Raw genomic sequence first — 19550 nt, 5'->3', positions numbered from 1 at the left:
GTCCACTCAAAAAGGATTCTAGAGTTGTTTTGATTTGCATGATCATTTTCTTGATGTGTGAAGGACCATGCTTGCATGCTTGATGTTAAAATTTTGGGAGATTGCTTGGAAATGGTTGAAAAATTGCATACTTAAGGTAGTTTTCTCCCACTGCTTGTTTGCAATATTGGTGCCTCTTTTGTGAGAAAGAGTTTAATATTTATGGGTATCATTTCTGGAAACCCTCACGAGACTTCACTCGTCCACTAGGGGTAACCTAGGGGTTTAAAAGGCTTGTTGCATATGCTAAATGCAATCGTGTTCCCTACGAAAGTGGCGTTATCCTTTTATTGCTTTCTAGTTCATAGTTGTATAGTTATTCATTTTATTCTTTTACTTCGTAGTTCATTGCTAGGACTAGCAATATTTAAGTTTGGGGGTGTGATGAGCACTGAAAAGTGCACAATTAAACCCCTTAAGCTTAGGTATTCTAGGACCTTTATCTATCTTATTTTCCTGTCTTAGACTAGTTTCATGTTATTGCCCTTTTTAAGTACTTATCCCAAAAATAAGTTAATTCAGCCAAATAAGAGCTTAAAAGAAGCAATCTCAATCTGAATGGAAGAAATGAGCAAAGTGGAAGCAACGTGTGGAAAAGCAGCAAGTTCGATCGATCTCAACATTCCTTCGATCGATCAGAGCAACATCGATCTAGACATATCAAGATGGATCCAAGCAATTGTCCTTATCCAAAAGATCTCACCATTTTCGATCAACCCAACCTTTCTCAGATCGATCAAAATTATTCGATCTTATCCACACCTACCTCCCCACCTACCACTCGTCTCTTTCCCAAAATATCCCAAAATATCTTAGAGATTTGTCTTTATTCAAAAAGGCACCGCCAAGGATGGTAGATCTTTACAACATTCGATGGATCTCACCAATTTTCGATCAATCTCAACATAGTTCGATCGATCGAACCTCCTCAAGTCCGAAATAAAATAAATTACAGCTCATTAAAGTTAGCTCATGGTGCAATCATTGCAAGGACCCTAGTGTACAAATCTAAACCATTGGGTGTGACACTTGAGCCTCTTATATAAGGATTTTGAGCCATTCATATCAAATAATTGAACATATCTTCATTACACATATCATATCTCATATCTTGGAAAGGAGGCTAGAGACTAGAGAGCTTTTACACATCTTTGGGAGTTCTTCCATTCTTTTAGGGTTTTCATCAAGAAGGAGGTCATTCCTACCATGGAAATAGCCTTTGAGGGTTGGATAACTACTTTAATGAGTGGCTAGACATCTACTTAGGGCTAGAGTAGCCCCTAAGTTTGCTTCCTAGACCTAGTGTTTTGTATATTTTTGGGGATTTGTTTGTAATAAATGTTTTGATCTTGGATTTATATATATATCTTCTGGTTTCTACTTGATGTGTATGGATTAATGCTTTCAATTGATTATCTATTTCAAACCATATGTCTATGTATGCTAGAATGGATGATTCACGTGTTTTTCTCTAGATTTAGTGTAGTTTATGTATGTCTATGTGTATGGATGAAGTTATTCTAGAGATGGTCAAAACATAGTGCTTAATTGAACACTTTTGCAATTTGTTTGATGGTTCACACTTGTTTCTTGATGGATTATGCCACACCTTTAGCTTACTTAGTTTAATTTCCATGTCTTTAGTATAGATGTAGTGTAGTTGCTTTAGATTTATAGATGGGTGGACAATCTATTTTTGTTCCTTGATGTTCCATACTTATGAATGCAAATGATGTATGCTTCTAGATAGTTGTGTGTGCATAAATTGTGGTTTCATTGAATGGATTTTGGTCTCATTTGATAGGTTGTGCTTTCCATTTGAATTGGCTAGACAATTTATACTTATTTGCCATCCATACCTAGTTTCAATTAATGTCACACACATACACAAGTTATAATTCAATTTTCCCCATTGATATACAATTGCTAGTGTCCATTGAAGTCAAACTTAGTGGTGAGCTCTAGTACCCTAAGTCCTCTCCTCTATATCTTTTTACCTACACTCTAAATTGTTACCTCTTACTTGCTTTAATTTCAATTGCATTGTAGTTTAATTTAATCAACCAAACAAACCATATTTTAATCATTCGACGTGCTAACCCTATACATTGTTTCCATTGCAACACGCCCACAATCCCTTGGGACGATCCCTACTCACCCTAGATATATTATTTTTAGTTGAAGGTAGTAGTGACTTTTATAAATTTAAAACTTGGCCACATTGCACACTCACACTCTTAGTGTATATTTAAACGTTGGTGCCCGCTATAACCACCAATTCGCTTATATGGTTTTATATTGAAATGGTGATTATTAAATGTGTGTGTGTGTATTTATATATATATATATATATATATATATATATATATATATATATTAATAATTGGCAAGGAAGATTTTTTTATTTATTTATTTTTATTTATGATGGGACCTATCAATGTTTCTATTTTAATGGCCATAAGGCCATTTTGTAGCCTTAGTCCTTCACTCTCTCACACCATTCTCTCTCCCTCTTACTTATCTTTTTCTTTTTCTTTTTCTACAACAATTCAAGGCTTGATCTCTCTTCCATCCTTGAGAATTTGATCTTAACACTTAAGGCAAAGTTGATGTACGTGTCGAGACCTTCGTTTGAATCGAAGTAAAGTGTCGTTTGCACCACCTTGGGGAATTTGAAATTTGGGGTTCTTGGATAGAAATTGGGGCTTTTTGTGTGTTTGCTCTCCAATTAAGGTAGGGGTCTTCCTAATGCCTTAAGTTTTGTCTTTTGGTTGATCATTTTTAATTCTTTGCTTTATACTTTTAAAGTTGAAAACCTTGAAATAAAAATTTGTTGTTTTATCTTTAAAATGAAAGTTGTTGCATGATGAATGTGTTTAAGTGTTAAAGCATGATATAAGGTATGTGATTTCAAGATGAGCATGATATGATGTAATTGAATATCATTATAGAAAGTGTTGTTTATATCCATTGAATTATCTTTGCCATGTTTATATTATTATTGTTGTGATGAGTTTGATGCTAGAAGGATGTAACATGGTGTATTGCATAACATGGCAAGGGAAGAAATTTTCAAAAGGGTTGTAAAAGAAAGTTTTTTTAAAAAAGAAAAGCCTTTATTTGGAATAGGAAGTTTTTTTTAAAAAAAAATGAACCAAATTTCGCGAGTCCTAGACTAGCTTGACCTAGAGGGAGCGCGGCTCGGTGTAGGGTATGAAAAAGTTGATACTAGGCCCGTTAACAGTTATCGAATTTAGTACTGAGGATAGCTATCAATCTCGCCTCGGTAAAGTTGGTTAGCGGGTTTTCAAAAAGTGAAAGTTGGGTCAGTATAGACCAAATTTGGGACGGGTGCATCACATTCCATATCATGCACATCATCTTGATGACCCCATTCCTTTTCCATTTCCTTATGTGTTGCACAGCTCAAGGGAGTCCAAAACTGACGCTTTAGGCAACTTCTACTTAGCTTTATGCTCACCCCTCCCATTATTTTTTTTTTTTCCAGGTTAAGGCAAGGAGGTACTCGATGATGTTCCTCCACCTGTGTAGTCAGTGTTGAAGAATGTATTATGACGACGGCCGTTCCAATACGCCAAACTGAATGTAGTGAATGTGTGGTTCAAGAAAAGCCTTTTATGTCAAACTTAAATTTATAAAAACCACTACCAACACTACTACTAACGTAGCAAGAGTGAGTAGGGATCGTCCCAAGGGATTATACATGTTGGAATTTCAACTTCGACTCTAGCGTACCAAATGATTGCAAAAGAGAATTGGGTTGGTTGATTACTTCTAGAAAAGAATTAATTAAAATGCATTAAGATTAAGAGTAAGTAAGAAGGAAAGGTCTTGGGGTGTAGAGATCACCACCAAACAATACTATTCCAAACCATAATCAAGTGACTAATGAGGGAAATGAATGTGTTGCAACAATGTTGTGTGTGTAAAAGACATTCAATTGGTAAGGGTGACTTAACAAGTGCAAATTGCCTCAATCAACATGTGTGAGGCCACAATACATCTATTGGTAGAGGAATATATTGTCCAGACATCATGTGAAGAGAACAAAATATCAAATCAAGTCATTGAACCTTTCATTAAGCTCATAGTCCAAGCAATCCATAAAGATGACTTAGTTAAACATGTATTATCTAAACATCATGTGAGAGGCCACAATTTATCTATTGGGAGAGGAATAAATTGTCTAAACACATGTGAAAGATACAACATATCATAACTAGTCATTAATCCTTCATTAAGCTCACAATCCGCATATAACACAATATTAGAGGAATATGCCATTTGGACTCACAAGCATGGAACATCAAACATCAAGAGTAGATTGTCCTCCCATCTAACATTATACTACCACTACACTAAATCTACACTACTAGCATGAAAATAAAGCTATCTAGACTAGGGGAGAGGCACAAACCATCAAGAATAGGCATAAACCATCAAATGAACCAAAATAGCATTCATTAAGCATATCATCTTGATAATCTCTAGATCTATAGCATCAATACACATAGACATGCATCAAAAACACTAAATCTAGAGATAAGCACATGAATATCCTACTTTAGCATACATAGACATATGGGTAGCATAGAATAGTCAATTGGAAGCATTAAACCATACAAACCATGAAATAATCAAGATTTATATATACATGAATATCAAGATGTATCATACAACACTAATCCCTTAATAATACACAAGATTAGGTAAAGAAAGCATGCTTGGGGCTAACTCTAGCCCCAAGAGGATGTCTAGACACTCATGGTAGTGATGATCCAACCCTCAAGGGCTAACTCCATGGCTGCTCCTTGTTGGTGAAGATCTCCTCCAATGGTGCTCTAGCTTCCCCCCTTCCTCCTCTCCAAGGATAGCCTCCAAGATGATTTTCAATGTGTGATAAGAGACTCTAGCCTCCTCACCAAAAAATGTATCATATTCCTTATATAGGTAGGTCAAATACACCCTATGATGAGCTGTGGTCGTGCAAGGCATATTCTCCAATGATTGGGTGAAGGACGGAATAAATGAGCTGGACTTTAACTTTTTCTCGCTGGAGGAAGTTCGATCAATCGAACCTTAACTTGGATCGATCGAAGATGGGTTCGATCGATTGAACTGCATCTTGGATCGATCGAAGTGGTCTGACTCCTCCGGATAAAAACAAGGCTGAGATATTTCGAAGATATTTATGGGGAAAAGGACAAAAGTGGTTGGTAGGCGTACAGCTATGGATAAGATCAATCATTTGAATAGGACAAAATAGGGTTCGATCGATCGAAGGTCATGTTCGATCGATCGAACTTGGAATTTCAGCAAAGGCCAAGGTTGGATCTATCGAGAAGTACTGTGATCGATCATAGATGTTCGATCGATCGAACTCTAAGTTGGATCGATCGAACTTTTCAGCTGCACAACTTTGATTCCTTTTTGCTCCTTTCTTTCTCCACTTTGCTCCCTCCTTTGGTTTATCTCAGGATTACTTCAATTAAGCTCTTATTTGGCTGAGTTAGCTCAATTTTGGGATTAGTGCCTGAAAATATAAATAACACGTAATAAGTCTAAAACGGCAAAGTAAGATAGATAAAGGTACTAGAATGCTTAAGCTTAACGGGTTTAAATGCGCACTTTTCAGTGCTCATCACACCCCCAAACTTAAATATTGCTAGTCCCTAGCAATGAACTAAGAAGTAAAGGAATGAAATGAATAACTAAACAAGTATAAACTGGAAAGCAAGTAAAATGATAGCGCCACTTTCGTAAGGAACACGATTGCATTTAACATATGCAACAAGCCTTTTAAACCCCTAGGTTACCCCTAGTGGACGAGTAAAGTCTCGTGAGGGTTTCCAGAAATGGTACCCACAAACATTAAGCTCATTCTTTCAAAAAAGGCACCAATATTGCAAACAAGCATTGGGAGAAAACTACCTCAAGTATGCAATTTTTCAACCGTTTCTAAACAATCTCCCAAAATTTCAATATCAAGCAAGCAAGTATGGTCCTCCACATATCAAGAAAATGATCATGAAAATCGAAACAAGTCTAGAATCCATGTGAGAGGTCCGGCATCAAGTGTGTTGCTATCTTAGCCAACTAGAGAAGTAATCACATCCTTACCCTCAAACTAGCACACAAATCTAGTACCGATCATCAAGATAAGAGAGTGGACCTTTTATTAAAGCTTTATTGTTCTAGGTGCGCTTATTCTTTTCACTCTATTTTTTTTATTTTTTATTTATTGAGGATCAAAGATGGAAGTATTGTGTAATGTGTTGATCTCTTAAGCTTTCTAGAAGATTCATGTAGCGAGCTTTAGGTCAATGACTCCCAAACCAGATGGCTTTAGGGCATTAGGTGTTAAGACACCCCTACGGACTTACAAACTCAAATCAACTAAGCTATAAATCAAGACAACAACCATCTAATCATTTCCCACTTCTCACCTTTTGGGAGAAGTCCTCACTTTTATTGCTTTTTGCAACTTCTTCTTTTTCTTTTTTCTTTTTTTTTTTTTTTTTTTCAATTCAATTATTAACCTAGAGTTTGGGCCCTCCACCTTTCGGCGCGAGAAGTTCACTACTTAATGAGGCAAGAATCCCGGCTACTCAATGAAAAGGGGTTGTTATCCACCTTTATCAAGAATGAAAGCTTTCAATGCACTACTAGCCCAATTGGGATATAACCAATTCAATAATCAACAAAGCATGTACCCCACAATTGAATGCTAGCGTGCGCCGGTGCTAGTGTAGAATCCTAGAATGAATCTCAAAACAATCACAAAATCAGGATGATGTGGACCACAAATGCAAGCAAGATATCAATCTTTTGAAAAATTTACTCCTAAATGGCATCCTCAAGGCATACAAGGAGTATTGGACTCTCAAGTCAAGCAATTTTTAAATTTTAAGCAATATAGTCCTCAAAAGATCAAAATCATAGCTAGAAATGGACCAAGTATAAAAATATCCCTCAAATACACAAGACATGCTCAAAATTTGAATTTTAAAGTAACACTAAAACATACACCAATACCCCCAAACTTAAACTGCACATTGTCCTCAATGTGTGAAGAGAACAAAGGAAAGAGTATACCAGTGCTTTAGACATGAATGATCGGGATAGAAGTATCCAAAGTGGGTGACATGGCCCCCCCAAACTTGGGATAAACTGCGGTCCTGAAATGTTTGCACTCGGATAAACTCATTAGATAACAAGATAGGATAATCAGTGCACAGTGGACATGCAAGTGTAAGATGGGATAAATAGAGAATAGAGAGAGAGGTGTAAGAGTGGTCCTGAAAAATTAGGCAGCACTCTCTCACTGAAGTCACTGTGGTGTACCTGATGGAGTCAAACATACAAATATGAGATACTAAGAGACATCCATAATCAAGAAGTAATATATAGAGAATATAAAGTACAGGTACATCAATAAAATAATAAAGCCGACAGACCGGCCGTAAAATATAATACAGTAACAGTGACAGTATAATACAGATCCAGAATAAAAGAAATGAAAGCATAGAACAACTGGAGGTGGAGTCTCAGGAGGCCTGATCGTGAAGATCTGCAGTGGCTGGAGGTGCAGGTACGGATGCAGGTGCAGGGAGTCGGCTGGAGAGATCGGCAAAGCAAGCCATGACATCCGCCCTGAAAGAGGTGAACTCAGCTCGGTGGGCAGTGATGTCGGCTCGCATGGCTGCTACTTCCTCCTCCAGTGTCTGCAAGCGTGCTCCAAATCCGGGAGTGGGAACTGGAGACTCAGGCAGAGATGCCTCTGAAGAAGACTCCCGAACTCGCTCCTGAGCAGCGGCTCGATCACTGGTATCATCGGCATCAGCATTATCTGCAGCATCGGCATACTCCTCCGCAGGCCGCTCCAGGTCAATGTCTATGCGATCGGTAGCCGGATCGACTGGTGCGTCGTCCGCTGCGATATCTGCTGCTGCTGGAGGTGCCGGCTGTGCCTGGGCTGCCTCCTCCTCCTCTAAGTCAGCTGCTGCCTCTACAGCTGGCTCCTAAAGACTCCGAATAAGAGCATTGTAGCTCTTATTCCAGTCGCTCCTCCTATAGAAGCTGGACCGTGCAAGGGGCAAGAAGGATCTGCGTGATGAGGTGTCCGAAGGGCAGGACCTTGGACCGCTTAGGGTCCTTCCTGGAAATGAAAGAATCATACAGCAACCTCATCACGCTCCAGATGAGGACTGGGATAGATACCCAGTAGCCCGTGTAAAAAGCGTAAAGAGCTGTCAAGTAGTCATGACGCCTCTGGATCTTGTGGCCCGCCATGTAAATGTTCTGGAAAAGAACTGTGTCGATGAACCAGAGGTCGTCAGGCAAGAAGGTCCTGGTGGCGAATGTCTGACGGCCGGCATGATGGCCTGTCAAGGAGACAGCCATGTCAGAAAATGAAGGCCTATGCAGCCTCGGGTATGTCTCTGTAAGCTCAGGTGGACACCGGTGTGGGCACCGGCAAGCACGGGCCAGAGTGTCAACTGTGATGACAATCTCGTGGCCGTCCAGTGTAGTGATCATCTCTGCGGTAGATCGTGGCGAGGGCCGGAGATGCTGAAAGAATAGCCACACCAGTCGCGGGTATACAAGGCCGGTGACTGGGGCAAAGATGGCTGAGAGGCCCCGCTGCATGATATCCTGATAGCCAGACCGGGTCAGGATAGACTCAGAGAAGTATGCAGTATCGAAGTACGACTCCTGAGCCATGGTCATGGCTGCATATCTCGGCAGCAACTGGTCACGGTGCTGAGCCGGTAGAGGTGGCTGCGGTGATGACATGTGGTCAGCATCTGCCTGATGGCGCACAGGCGAAGGTGATGGTGTGAAGGCTGGAGGAGCCTGGGATGTAGATGGCATGTGGTCAGCTCCCTCCTCAGCCTCGTGGGATGGGGACTGAGGGGGAGTAGCCTGTGTGGGCTCCGCCTAAGCATGAGATGGCTCTGCAACCATCTCTATCCTGGGCCGCATATGTCTGCGGGGTCGCTGTGGCCCCGAAGATCTCCTGGCTGTACTCTTGTACCGCGGAGGCATGATCTGTAAAAAGACAAAAAAATTTCAATATAAGTTAGTGCCAGATATAAGAATTTAAGTGCATAATAGAAACATGTATGTCAATAAGATAGACAAAATACGGATGACATGAATCTATGATGATGATGATATGTGAATCATGCTAAGCAATGTAGGTATGAAATGCATCCAATGTGGAATATCACAGGCATTGTGCATATAAAGATAGCATGAAGACGACACAAGATGAATGGAGTGTGTATGTATGATCTGTGAAAGTTCGATCGATCGAAGATGGAGTTCGATCGATCACAGAAATTTTCGATCGATCGAAGGGAAAAATGTTCAAAAGTGGGATCGATCGAAGTAAATTGGATCAATCTAACACTTGGATCGATCGAAGCATGAAAGTGCACAAGATTGGATCGATCGAAGCATGAAAGTGAAATGAAGTTCACTACTTCGATCGATCGAAGCACAAGTTCGATCGATCGAACTGTGCGAATGCCGAATCTGAAAAGTCACAGATCTGTGAGATCTAGAGCACGGGGCCCACACAAACGTGTTTGTGGGCCCATCTACACACCAAACAGCCCATCTTCAACATCCAAACACTCCCCAAATGCCAAATCAAATCAAAAATCCCCAATTTGGTTCGGCCGAATGCATGTGTGAATATGTATACCATAATCATGAAATTGATGCTTCAAAATGGATGATTAATATACATACAACATAAATCAATATAGAAAATCATGAATCATGCATTGATTAAACTTTTAAATCAAGAAGTGGCTCGCGATTTACCTCAAAACCGAGAGGGAAGAGATGAGAGAGAGGGTGCGAAGCCGCGGTGAAAATAAGGCTCTACCTTGCCGGAATTGGCTCGCCGGAGATGGGGAAGATGATTGGAATGGAGGTTAGCCAGATTGAGAGAAGAGGGAGACTAGGTTGTGGTTTCCTTTTGAAGTTGGATCGATCCAAAGTGATCGATCCAACTCGGTTATATTTTTAAAAACACGATATGCAGAGTTCGATCGATCGAAGATGGAGTTCGATCGATCGAACTTAGGTCTCCACTCTTAATGGCATTTTTTTTTTTTTTTTTTTTATGAGATGCAAATTTCGATCGATCGAAGAAAGATTTCGATCGATCGAAGAGGATAAAGAATGTACAAGTTTAAGGGTTCAAGAGTTGATATGTGCTGGAACCTTGGATCGATCGAACTTGGAATTCGATCGATCGAACATGAAAAATTTTGAAAAGTCCCGAGAGCATGCATTTTGGAATTTGGATGCAGGTCCAAAATTTTTCTAAGTGTTGGGACTCATGATCGATCGAACCACATGTTGGATCGATCGAAAGGTAGTTCGATCGATCGAAATGGTTTACGATCGATCGAACTTTTGAGAATTTGGAGATCCCGAGAGCATGCATTTTGGAATTTGGATGCAGGGCCAAAATTTTTCTAAGTGTTGGGTGCAAAATGAGAGCTGGATCGATCGAGTCCATAGTTGGATCGATCGAACCAAGACTTGGATCGATCGAAATTATGTCTAAATGCTCAAAATGACTTGAATGCTCATGTAATCCCTTACTCAATTCCTTCCAATGTATATGAACCACAAAAACAGTATCTAGACTTCGCAAGAATCAAAATGCAAGATAGAAATGAGGGAGGAATAGGGTTTTGACATCCTACGAATTTCGGTGCTAGTCTTTAACGTCTCTAGCAAGACCTTGGGCTCTTTTAGCCCGGATCAAAGATCTTGCAATGCATCCCCTCCTTTTTGGGATGAGAGATGTTTTGAGTCACTCCCAACAAATGGTTCTTAGAAGAACTTGTTGGGGTAAACTCAAAAGACGTTTTGAGTTCTTTGTCAAAACCTTCATTGGGCTTCCACGCCCTTTCACAACAAGAGTTCGAAATCACTTTTCTGGCATGTAATGCTGAAGATGAAGATGAAGGCTTTGAAACATTGTTCATGCACAAAAGCTCATTTCTTTCACAAGCAAGATCATGATATTCCTCTACCACATTAACCTTTTCTTCATATTTGTCAAATGGATTGGGTGTGGGGTTAAAGATGTTCAACTTCACTCTCATGTGCCCAAAAGAAATCTTCATTATCCCCGTCCTACAATTTATGTTGGCATTTGAGGTTGCCAAGAAAGGACGGCCAAGGATAACCGGAATTTGGTTCTTTGGATTGGGCACCGGTTCCGTGTCAATGACGACAAAGTCAATCGGGAAGAAGAACTTATCTATCTTAATCAACACATCCTCAATTATCCCCCTAAGCTTCTTAATGGATCGGTCGGCAAGTTGTAAAACCACCGATGTCGGTTTCAATTCACTTAGGCCCAATTTGACATAAACAGAATAGGGAAGAAGGTTAACACTAGCCCCTAAGTCAAGAAGTGCCCAGTTGATGACATGTTCACCAATGACACAAGATGTTGTAGGTGCACCGGGGTCCTTAAACTTTGGCAAAGTGTTGTGTTGTAGAATGGAACTCACTTGTTCGGTTAAGACCACTTTTTTTGATGTTTGGCTCTTGTTCTTCCGCTTTTGGGTGCATAAGTCTTTTAAGAATTTGGCATAAGCCGGAATTTGCTTAATTGCATCCAAAAGTGGAAGATTAACTGTGACTTGCCTAAACATATCCATTATCTCATTGTTCTTGGTCTTTTGCCTTTCTTTTGAAATGGACCCTTTCAAGGCGTCCGGAAATGGAGCATTTTCAAAAACTCTTTCAGCATTTTCTTTCAAAGAATTTTCAGCATTGGACTTGTTCGATTCATTGGATTTCAAATCACTTTTCAAAGAAGAATCATGAATAACATTTTTCAAAGAACTTTTCTCAAACACATTTTTCAACACTGTTTTCAATGAATCTCTTTGGAAATCATCTTTCAACTCACAATTTGAGGGCTTCTCATTCTCAAGATCATGCACATGCAATGAAGGAGGAATAGTGTGTGGAACGGGACGGGTGACAACTTGAGGTTGTACCGATTCACTCTCTTCATTAGGCATTCTAACTTGATTGTCTACTACCCTACCACTTCTCAAGGTTGTTACCGCATTGACATGCCCAACATTATGCCCTTCCAATGAGGATTTGGTTTCTACAACACATTCTTGTTTGATTGGGGCATTCACATGCATCTTTCCCTTCTCTCTAGCATTAAGTGTTTCAGCTATTTGCCCTACTTGGGTTTCTAGCTTGGCAATTGACTGAGAATGAGAATGCAACAATTGAGTATTTGCTTCTAGAGTGCCCAAAGCATTTAAAACCTTTTCCTCAAAAGCGGAACCTCTAGAATTTCCTTGAGAATATGATTGGTTAGGAAAATGAGAATTAGCAAATTGATTTCCTTGTGAGTTATATGGTCTTGAACCTTGGGATCCTTGGTTTTGAAGTGGAGGTGGAATGTATTTCCCTTGAAAACCGCCTTGGGAAGAGTTTGAGCCCTCCCCTTGGTTTTTCCAAGAAAAATTAGGATGATTCCTCCAACCGGGATTGTAATGATTACCATAAGGATTGTTCCCTTGGTTCACAAATGTTGCATTAACTTGCTCAATGGGTTCATTTTGAATTTGTCCATGAGGACAATTAGAAGTAGAATGAAGAACACTAGAACAAGTCATACATGATTCATTTTGAGCTCTAGGAGAATGATTAGGAAAGGAAGACACTTGATTCGCCGAGTTTTGATTGATCAATTGATCAAATTTTTGAGATAAAGACTTCATCTCGGCGGTTATATCATTTGAGTGGTCAACTTGATGTAAGCCAACACTCTTCCTACCTTGAGAATTTCTACCATTCCTAGATGACAATGTTCTATGCAAAGAGTTTTCACTCATGCTCTCATAAAGACGCCACACGTCTTCCTCTTGCCGGTCTATATAAAAACCTCCCATTGAAGCATCAACCATGCCTTTATAATTGTCCGATAAGCTTTCAAAGAAGAATTGGACCAATTGCCATTTAGGCATGTCATAGTGAGGACACTTCCTAAGCAATTCATTGAAGCGTTCCCATGCCTCGTGGAAAGTTTCTCCCTCCCCATGTGTGAATTCCCTAATGGCGGTTCTCATAGCATTGGTCTTTGAAACCGGATAGTACTTTTTCAAAAATTCTTGTTGCATTTCTGCCCAAGAAGTTATAGAAAAAGGCCTAAGGTTGTTGAACCAATACTTCGCCTTATCTTTAAAGGTAAATGGAAAAAGTTTCAGCCTTAAAACTTCTTCCGGCATGTCCGTGTATCAAACGGTAGAACAAACTTCAAGAAACTCATCCAAATGCTTGTAAGGTTCTTCACTAGGAAGTCCATGAAAGTTAGGTAGCATTTGGATAGTTTGTGCTTTAATCTCATAATGGTGTGCTCTAAATGGTGGCAATTGAATGCATGTGGGTGCATTATACTCATTAGGCACATAGTGATCTCTCAATGCGAGTGGTGGATTAGCAACTTGAGGTGCAACATGGACACCTTGGTTATATTGAGCTTGATTAATGATGGGGGGTTGTGGTACATACATTGGCCTTGGAATTCCCATTGGAATTTGGCCTTGTTGTTGAGGAGGTTGATGAATGTATGGCCTAGGCATGCCTAATGGAACTTGCATATTATCATTTTGCACATTAGGGTGAAGGATGCCTTGTTGGTCTATGTGACCAAGGTCTTCAACATGATCATCATTGAGAGCATCCATTGGTAGATTGGTTCTATGTGAACTTCCTCTTCCCCTTGGATTCCTAATAATAGATCCTAAATGCAAATCAAGAGGGACAAGAGTAGGTCTCAATGAACGACGACCATGCATGCACAATGCAACACGAATAAGCAACTTTCTCAACAATGCAATTAAACTTCACAACCATAATTTTCAAATGCAATGTATGTCAAATAAATGCCTCCATGTGGGCCCCCGATTTAACTAAGGAGGTTGAGTAAGAAGGTCTCACAATAGTCCTTTAGCACTTCAACTCCAAATTTAAAAGCTTAGCTTAGCAAAAATTTATTTTTTAACAACTCTTCATTTTAAGCATTTTTCCTTTGCTTTGCTTTGCTCCATAGCTTGGAAGTTCTTTGCTAGCTCCTTGCTCAATGCACCTTGTTAATGAAGAACAAACTTAATAAGTAATCAAAAACATAAAATAAAAAGAAAGTAAAGACACGATCAAAAGAGTACTAATCCTAATTGAATTTCACAATTCGACGTTGCCAATTTAAAATCCCCGGCAACGGCGCCAAAATCTGACGACGGCCGTTCCAATACGCCAAACTGAATGTAGTGAATGTGTGGTTCAAGAAAAGCCTTTTATGTCAAATTTAAATTTATAAAAACCACTACCAACACTACTACTAACGTAGCAAGAGTGAGTAGGGATCGTCCCAAGGGATTATACGTGTTGGAATTTCAACTTCGACTCTAGCATACCAAATGATTGCAAAAGAGAATTGGGTTGGTTGATTACTTCTAGAAAAGAATTAATTAAAATGCATTAAGATTAAGAGTAAGTAAGAAGGAAAGGTCTTGGGGTGTAGAGATCACCACCAAACAATACTATTCCAAACCATAATCAAGTGACTAATGAGGGAAATGAATGTGTTGCAACAATGTTGTGTGTGTAAAAGACATTCAATTGGTAAGGGTGACTTAACAAGTGCAAATTGTCTCAATCAACATGTGTGAGGCCACAATACATCTATTGGTAGAGGAATATATTGTCCAGACATCATGTGAAGAGAACAAAATATCAAATCAAGTCATTGAACCTTTCATTAAGCTCATAGTCCAAGCAATCCATAAGGATGACTTAGTTAAACATGCATTATCTAAACATCATGTGAGATGCCACAATTTATCTATTGGGAGAGGAATAAATTGTCTAAACACATGTGAAAGATACAACATATCATAACTAGTCATTAATCCTTCATTAAGCTCACAATCCACATACAACACAATATTAGAGGAATATGCCATTTGGACTCACAATATTAGAGGAATATCAAGAGTAGATTGTCCTCCCATCTAACATTATACTACCACTACACTAAATCTACACTACTAGCATGAAAATAAAGCTATCTAGACTAGGGGAGAGGCACAAACCATCAAGAATAGGCATAAACCATCAAATGAACCAAAATAGCATTCATTAAGCATATCATCTTGATAATCTCTAGATCTATAGCATCAATACACATAGACATGCATCAAAAACACTAAATCTAGAGATAAGCACATGAATATCCTACTTTAGCATACATAGACATATGGGTAGCATAGAATAGTCAATTGGAAGCATTAAACCATACAAACCATGAAATAATCAAGATTTATATATACATGAATATCAAGATGTATCATACAACACTAATCCCTCAATAATACACAAGATTAGGTAAAAAAAGCATGCTTGGGGCTAACTCTAGCCCCAAGAGGATATCTAAACACTCATGGTAGTGATGATCCAACCCTCAAGGGCTAACTCCATGGCTGCTCCTTGTAGATGAAGATCTCCTCCAATGGTTGCTCTAGCTTCCTCCCTTCTTCCTCTCCAAGAATAGCCTCCAAGATGATTTTCAATGTGTGACAAGAGACTCTAGCCTCCTCACCAAAAAGTGTATCATATTCCTTATATAGGTAGGTTAAATACACCCTATGATGAGCTATGGTCGTGCAAGGCATATTCTCCAATGATTGGGTGAAGGACAGAATAAATGAGCTGGACTTTAACTTTTTCTTGCTGGAGGAAGTTCGATCAATCGAACCTTAACTTGGATCGATCGAAGATGGGTTCGATCGATCGAACTGCATCTTGGATCGATCGAAGTGGTTTGACTCCTCCGGATAAGAACAAGGCTGAGATATTTCGAAGATATTTATGGGGAAAAGGATAAAAGTGGTTGGTAGGCGTACAGCTGTGGATAAGATCAATCATTTGAATAGGATAAAATAGGGTTCGATCGATCAAAGGTCATATTCGATCGATCGAACTTGGAATTTTAGTAAAGGCCAAGGTTGGATCTATCGAGAAGTACTGTGATCGATCATAGATGTTCGATCGATCGAACTCTAAGTTGGATCGATCGAACTTTTCAGCTGCACAACTTTGATTCCTTTTTGCTCCTTTCTTTCTCCACTTTGCTCCCTCCTTTGGTTTATCTCAGGATTGCTTCAATTAAGCTCTTATTTGGCTGAGTTAGCTCAATTTTGGGATTAGTGCCTGAAAATATAAATAACACGTAATAAGTCTAAAATGGCAAAGTAAGATAGATAAAGGTACTAGAATGCTTAAGCTTAACGGGTTTAAATGCGCACTTTTCAGTGCTCATCATATTATTTTTGTAACAACTAGGGTAACTTGTATTATTTTGAAATCGTCACTATAGTGGAGTGACTATTTATTTTGGATATATATATTTTGATGTATTTGGGGATATAATTAAATATAATCTTACTAAATCTTTTATTTTTTATTTTTTATTTTTTTTATGGAATGTGGTTACTTAAAATTAGGTTAACATTGTTGTTATTATATTGGATGATATCACGTAAATGTAAAAATGAATATAAATAAGTACACGTGCAATGGTGGTATTGGGTGGTTGTTACCAATGTTGGAGTGATTAAAGAAACAGAAGAAAAAAAATTATTTTTTTGGCAGGTTTCGGTCCGACTTGTGAGCATTACACGTCGACCGGTATCTCAGGTGAACAATGAGTATTTTTATTATGGATAACCCAAACCGGTCGACGTGAGTTCTCACACGTCGATCGAATGACCTAAACCAATCAATGTGAAATTTCCACACGTCAACTGGTATGTCCAAAATTTGGACAGTGGGCTTTTCTACTATACATGTCACAAACCAGTCGACGTGTAAGTGTTACACGTCTACCGGTTCCTGTATCTTATATCTTTGTGGTTTATTTTCCATCTTTGTCTTTTTCCACCCACTCAAGTTTATTGTCACACATTGTATAACATGAGTAAATTACTATTGTACCCTTTTGAGCCTTAAACCATTATAATTATGATGAATGACCATTTTATCCTCGTTGGGCTTTAAAGTTGTAATTTAATATAAAATGATCATGTTACTCTCGTATGAATTCAGGTTGGGTAGGGACTCGGTTAGCTATCCAGATTCCATGGATTTGGGTCGTTGATGCCGACTTTGTTCGGGGGGATCTGGATCCGCTTGTTGCGGATAGTTTTATAGACAGGGTAGAGAAGCACTTTAATGCAATAAATTTAGCGTCAGACAGGTTGAAGATTATTTTGGTAACCTACAATTTTACTGGGGATGCAGAGATTTGGTGGAAGACCATGACTCATACCCACAATATGGATACCATGACTTATAAAGCTTTCAAGAGACTTTTCTATGAAAAGTATTTCCCGGCACCAAGGAGGAGAGAGTTGAAAAAAGAGTTTGATGGCTTAAAGCAAGGGAATATGACAGTCACAGAGTATGAGAACAAGTTCACATCTCTTTTGAGGTTTGTGCCAGAAATTGTTAAAGATGAAGAAGGGAAAATAGAGAAATTTGTTAATGGCCTTGATTTCATCATCAGGCTAATTGTGGCACTACGGAGTTAATAGAGTATGCAAAGGCAGTGAGGAAGGCCTTAGTTGTTAAGACTAAGAGTAAGGATAGGAAAGCTATTAAAGAGTCTTACAAGCTTGGCAGAAGTATGGGTGATACTTCTGAGGGCCAGTCATAGAAAAAGCAGAAGAATGAACCATCAGGGTTTAGGGGACAATAGTTAGCCAGATCCACACCCACAGCTTATGTGTCAATGCGTCTTCCAGGCCAGATGTTGTGTGTTTCAAGTACAGGCAGCCCGGGCATTATAAGTCACAGTGTTCATAGATTTAGATGGCATCGGGAGGATGCTTTGGGTGTGGCCAGCAGTCCACAAGGTGAGAAATTGCCTATGGCGGGACAGTGGTTCAGGCAGGGGTGAAGGTTCACAGCAGAGGCAGACGCTGTCTGCTATAGTTTAGTAAGGGTTCCGACTACCATCACCACCTCAACCATCTCAACCAGCTATGATAGCTTAGAGTTCTTGACTAAGCAGGTGAGCCTCTTCTAGTTCACTAACTCAGCAGTCTGGTTATTAGGCCGGTGGTTCTCAGGGGTAGAGGACACAAGGTCATGTATATACAATCATTCCAGCCAAGCGATCATCCAGTCCGTCAATTGTCAGGGGTATGTTCCTTGTTTTCCATTCTTGGGCAGAGTGTTGTTTGATTTTGGTGCTTTATACTATTTTATTGTTTCATCATTTGCACGGGCATTGGGGTTAGAGGTCAGTTAGTTAAACAGACCACTTTTTGTTAACACGCCTATTAGGGGTTCAGTTGTTCTTAGTAGAGTTTGTCGCGGTTGTTCCATCACTATTGTAGGATGGGTGCTCGAGTTTGATCTCATCCTTCTCAAGATAACAGATTATGACATAGGGATGGACTGGTTGTCGTCTTTCAGAGTCGTCATTGATTATTTCAGGGATACGGTATTAGTTTGTACCCCAGATGGGGATTGCTTCTATTTTATGGGAGATTGATGTGACTCTCTCATTCCTTCCTTTTACAGTGTTAGAGGTCAGGATTGACAGGGGTTTTTCTTGGCTAGTCTTTTAGTTGATGACGATATTGAGTTTTGTAGGGTTAACTATTATCAGTTGAGGGGAGCAAGTTTCGAAGATTGACTTGAGGTCAGGCTATTATCAGTTGTGGGTTCAGGATAAGGATATCCTGAAGACAGCACTCCATACACGGTGTAGACATTAAAAGTTCCTTGTTATGCCCTTTGGTCAGACTAATGCGCCAACGACATTTATGGACCTAGTGCACCGTGTCTTCTACGATTACTTGGACCAGTTTGTGATAGTTTTCATGGATGACATCCTTATGTATTCATGGACTCAGGAGGAGCATGAAATCCATTTGAGTACAGTGTTGCAGATTCTACGGGAGCACCATTTGTACGCGAAATATTAGAAGTGTGAGTTTTGACTACAATAGGAGAAGTTTTTGGGACATGTTGTCTCGAAAGGTGGAATGTCAGTAAATCCTTCAAAGATAAAGGCAGTTCTGAATTAGGAGCAACCCAAGAATGTACTTAAGATTCGGAGTTTCTTTTGCCTAACATGCTATTATCGCCGATTTATGAAGGATTTTTCCCATTTAGCAGCTCCTATGACTAGATTAACCTGAAAGGGGATCAATTTTACATGGAATGAAGTCTGTAAGTCTTTCTTCAAGAGTTGAAGACAAGGTTGACTATGGCTCCAGTGTTGGTGATACCTGAGTGTGGCTTGGGTTATGTGATTTATTATGACGCTTCTGATGGATTGGGTTGGTGTTAATGCAAGATGGTAGAGTAGTGGCTTATGGGTCTCGATAATTGAAAACTCATGAGCATAACTA

This window comes from Cornus florida, unplaced genomic scaffold (assembly GCF_030987335.1).
Source record: "Cornus florida cultivar Cherokee Brave unplaced genomic scaffold, ASM3098733v1 CherokeeBrave_3.0.0_Hap2_Chr03, whole genome shotgun sequence".
Taxonomy (NCBI): Eukaryota; Viridiplantae; Streptophyta; class Magnoliopsida; order Cornales; family Cornaceae; genus Cornus; species Cornus florida.
This window is presented reverse-complemented; position numbering follows the sequence as displayed.